Below are 5,029 nucleotides of genomic sequence, written 5' to 3' on the forward strand. Positions count from 1 at the left end.
CAGTTCAAATTACTCCCAGCAACAAAATCTTCCATATTCCTACTAGGATAACTCATTAAGCCCCATTTAAAGCATTCTATTGCTTTCTAAATCCAAAGTCCCCAAATCCACATTCTTTCAAATAAAAGCATGGTCAGGCCTATCACAACAATACCCCACTCCCAGTACCAACTTCTTTCTTAGTTAGGGTTTTACTGCTGTGAACAGACACCATGACCAAGGCAAGTCTTATAAAAAACAACATTTAATTGGGGCTGTCTTATGGGTTCAAAGGTTCAGTCCATTATTATCAAGGTGGGAGCATGTCAGCATCCAGGCAGGCATGGCACAAGGCAGAGCTGAGAGTTCTATGTCTTCATCCAAAGGCTGCTAGTGGAAGACTGACTTCCAGGCAACTAGGATGAGAGTCTTAAGCCCACACCCACAGTGACACACCTACTCCAACCAGGCCACACCTCCAGATGGTGCCACTCCTTGGTCTGAGAATATACAAACCATCACAAATATAAACAAATTATTTTTTAAACTTAGTTTTAGAATTGAACTACTAGAACCATAATGGATTCAAGTATGATAGGAGATCAAAAGGAAAGTTATCTACAGATAAAATAAACTTTAATACTAAGATCCTATCATCTCTTCTATGTTACAATCAAGTCAGTTCTCCAATATAATTCCTAGTCTGTTTGGGCCAGTAACAAAAGCTTTTGAAAACATTTCCTTCAGTTGTTGAGAGCTTTTGGTGCCACTTCTAGGAATTTGGCATTTTTCACTGGTATCCGACCAGGAAGTAGGCTCAGATAAGAATTTCAGAAACACTGACCACGGGGCTTTGCTTACTACTTCGCTTGATTACTTTGTCTTTGATCTAAGAACTGACCACGTGTCTGCATGTACCTAGAATGATATAAAAGCAGGCTGGGAAAAAGATAAAGCCGCTTCAGCCTCGCCGACTGACTGAGCTGGCTTGATCGTTCAGCTGCCTGCAAATCTGTCTATGCACCATGTGCATGGGGAGGCCAGAAGAGGGTGTGGGATCCCTTGGAACTGGAGTTACAAGTGTGAGCTACCAGGTACTGCTCTTAACCACTGAGCCATCTCTCCAGTTGCCATAATAAAAACTTTTTAGCCACGAGAATGATAACTAAAACCCACCAGGCATGCATGCCCAGGAAACTGTAAGGAGCAGGAATTCTAAGTGTCTGATCTTTAAGCATAGGAGAAGGTCGCCTTAGCCAGACAGTGTGGTGCTGCGCGCACCCCATCCCACCTGCCACACTGAGGGAGTCAGCAGAAAGCATCCCTGTTAATAAAGGGCAGGTGCAGTCGGCGCACATGCTCACAATTAACACAAGGAAAATGCATTTACAGCTAATTTACATTCTGAGAAATCAGCTGAGTTGCAAGTTGACATGGAAGCTGTATTTTGGGTTCTTTTTTCCCCTTCCTTAGGAAAACTGGAGGCTGACTCAGGAGTCTGTCAGCACAGACGCACCGTCTGCTGCTCACTCAACACAGGATTTTTAATAGGACAGAACTAATGTTAAGAACTTTAAATACTAAAAAGTGAATTTTGCTGTCCAAATAATTTTTTTAAAAAATTCTAATTAAATTTAATTCTAATTGGATAGTCTAGAGTCGTCTCTTCTGAACACACTGACCCTTAAAATTGGGGAAAAGACCCCTTCTTTAAAATGCTTTCCCCCAAAATCTCATTACTCATCAATTCAGCAGAATTCTGCTGGAAACACACTAACTACCTAGAATAAAAACGGCCAGCACCCCAGCAGACAAAAAAAGTTTTGTTTTCATCCAACTTTTAGGGAAGGAAAAAAAAAAGAAAAAAGAAAAACTTCCGAAAACAGACTTCTCACAAAGTCCTAGTCCATTTACTTAGCAAAACCCCAGAGCCCAGAATGAGCCCTCGATCTATTGACCTTACCTGGCGGGTCACCAAGGCTGCAGCAGAGGCCAGCTCTGTCTCTTGTCTTCCCAAGCTCGCTGAGATTTCCAGAAGGGTTAAAGTGGCCTTCCTTTAGCTTGCAAGCTTTTCTTTCTGTTAACACTCTCTTTTGCCCATCTCCTTTCCCCTACCCAGTAAGCCTTTAGCTTATTGCCAACCATGAGACTTTTCAGCAAATGAAAGCAAAAATCTTTAGCAAACTTACGAAGTGCCCGGTCCACTTTTTAAAACCATATAAAGCACACATGTCATACAAAGACAAATCACGAACGAGTAAGGCACAGTATTCCCTTCAATCTCTAAAAACTTAAATGTATGTAAATTCAACTCAACAGTACAAGAACATATTTTGGAAATATTTTTCTTTCAGTCCTTGAAAATTGCGAGTTTTATTAATTTCAATTACCTAGACTCAGATGACACTACTAAGGTAATCAAGACCTTGCTGAGTCTTTGACCCAAAAATTTTCCTCCAAAAATAAAAATAAGCAGAATGTGGTTCCTACAGTGTTCGCCACGATGCTCGGACGCAGACTGACCATACTAAGTGGCACTTTAGGAAAACAAAACAAAGAGCAGAAACCCTTAATCCGCTCCCTTATTTCTACTGTTGTTTATGTGCAAAGCAGTCGGTCCTCCAGGGGAAGATGAGACCGCTGTCTCTTACCACCGCGCCCCACAGCTCCTCGCAAGAAGCCTGGAAGAAGTGGCCATTCAATAAATGCCTACTAAACACTTTTGTCTAACAAGTTGGGACATTCCCAAACGCTGACTCCACCCCTGTTGTCGGCCGCTGGCTCCCGAATCCAGACAGCTTATGGCCTTGCTCTGATGAAACGAAACCTCATCGCTCAGGAGGACCCAGGGCAGGAGCAAGCGAGCCACTCGCCTCCATCCCGCAGGGCAGCCGCTCCTCGGTTCATCCCGCCAGGATGCAGATCCCGAGCGCGGGTCCCCACAGCATCCCGAGAGGCTCCATGTCCAGCAGCAGATCTGCAGGGCACCAGTCCCTGCCCCACCCCGCGCCGACAGCCAGGCGTCGGGACACAGGGGACGCCTGCGCACAAGAACTGAGCTACCACCCTCCTGGCCCCACCGAGGCGAAGGGTAACAATACCCCTCAGCAGTAAGACAGGGCGGACAGACGGCCCCGGAACGGCTGCGCGCTCCCCGATGCCTCCGCGCGCTCCCGGTGCACAACCGCCTGCACGTGAGCGCGCCCTGCGCGCGCGCGCCCAGGTCACTCTAGCTGATAGGGTCGCCTCACCTGAGCCGGGCTCCGCCCCCCTTCTCCTCGCAGGAGGAGGCGGTTGGCCCTCCTCCGCTCGGACCGACCCTGAGGAAGGAGGCGGGAAGGTCCAGACTGGCTTCCCCGGCTGTGACTTCCGCCCGCCCCGCCCCTCGCTCCCGGCTCCTTCAGCCCGTTCGCGCGGTTCTTTGAGAACCCTGCGGAGGCCTACGGTAAACGGATGTGAGGTACCCATGTCACCGCCCCCACAGGCCTCCAATGGCCAATCATCAGGAGGGCGGGCCCACGGTAGGAGTGACGTCCTGAAAATCTGACCAATCCGCAATCCCAGGACCCCGGCTGTGTTTACTACCACAGCATCCGTGAGCGCTCTGACCAATCACAATTTGCCTTACAGCCCGTAAAACTGTTCTCAAAGATCTTTGAAGGCGGGACTTATCACTTAGCAACACCAGGTTTGGCCTGTAGAAAAGCTATTTTATGTCACGCCCAATCAGAACTCAGCATGAATAAGGAAAGCTAGTGTTTTCCGTCTACTTGAGCCAATCGCAATGACGACTGCCAGCCCTGAGTCCCTCCAATGGCTCGCGCTGACGGCTTTCCTACCTTCGTAGTGACCTGGAGTCTGAAGGACGGGGGACTTCCTCTCGCTGTGAGCTGGAGATTACTTCTAACTTGTAGGTTTGAGAAAAGATGAAAACGAAACCCCAAGAAGCCGAATGAGACGAATGGAACCCAAAGGCGAGCTTCACAATGAGTAGGAAATGCCGTCGGTCAAATGGTGGTTGGGTGGATCGTCGCCCGCATCGCGTCTCAGATGCCCAGACGTCCAGCATAGCAACGGGAGAGTCGGAACTCAGTCCGTCGTGTGCCCACCAAGCCATGGACTCCAGAATCAAGTTTACAGTCGCCACCACCTTAAAACTTCGGGGCTTACCCCTCTTATCAATGCCGCAAAAGAGTCTGCTGGACCGGGTGGGAAAGAGGAAGGCCCGGCTGCAGCCTTGGCCTCTTGTGGTATACCACCGAGCAGAAAAATCAAGATTATGTGTTCTAAGATAGCTTTTCTGTTCCTTTGATAAAACTGAACAAAGCAGTTTGAAAGAGGAAGTGTTTACTGGGCTTGTCACCACGGTTTCGGGAAGTCCTGGGAAGAACAGAAACTGTAGACTAAAGCTGCCACCTGACTTGGGCTCGGCTGTCCTTGTGCTCAGGTCACACCTGCGTGAGGATGGACAGGCCACAAGGGATGAGCCCTACTAAATCAATTAATTAGCAAGCAATCCCTCTTCCCAAGTGACTACGAGGATAGTATAAAATTCTGACAATAAGCCAAGCACTAGTGAGAAACCCTTTCATGTATGTAGATCTTACGGTACTCTGTAACCTAGATAATATTTCATATCATGCAACTAGTAAAAAACAACAAAGCTTACAAAACAGCACCCTTCCCATTTTTTGGTGGAACTATTGAAAGAACCTAGTGGGGAAACCCCCACTCAACTCCCGATTCGGCGTGCACCCAAGAATCACGAACAGAACACAACACCTTGATGTAACAACATGAGGTAGTTTAATGGTGGAGCTCCGGGTCGATAAGTATCTTACACAGGAGACAGTGGATTCGACCACGAGGCTTGGAAGCTAGGGGGTTTTATAGAAAAGGAGTGGGGCTGGGGGAGGAATTGGTGCGGTTTCACATGACTGGTCATTTAAACATCTGCAGCCTGTTAACAAATATTTAACTTAGGTCAGAAGGGTGGGAGATAGGGAGGTACCGGGCCAGTCCAGACATGTAAGAGTCCTGCCTGGGCATG

At 47.9% G+C, this 5,029-nt stretch overlaps 1 protein-coding gene across 3 annotated transcripts in view; it reads right to left on the bottom strand.

Annotated features, from left to right (window-relative positions):
• Nucleotides 1-5,029, bottom strand: part of Zbtb5 (zinc finger and BTB domain containing 5) — a 26,383-nt gene that overhangs the window by 18,641 nt on the left and 2,713 nt on the right. The window contains exon 1 of one of the 3 annotated variants that reach the window (XM_021159762.2): nt 3,231-4,751. The exons of 1 other annotated variant lie outside the window; for it this stretch is intronic. The gene's annotated coding sequence lies outside the window, so the exon portion shown is untranslated. Of the gene's footprint in view, nt 1-1,942; nt 4,752-5,029 lie in introns of those variants that run through there. One more of the 3 variants, XM_021159761.2, reaches the window with a different exon arrangement.

Source organism: Mus caroli, chromosome 4 (assembly GCF_900094665.2).
Source record: "Mus caroli chromosome 4, CAROLI_EIJ_v1.1, whole genome shotgun sequence".
In the NCBI taxonomy this organism is placed as follows: Eukaryota; Metazoa; Chordata; class Mammalia; order Rodentia; family Muridae; genus Mus; species Mus caroli.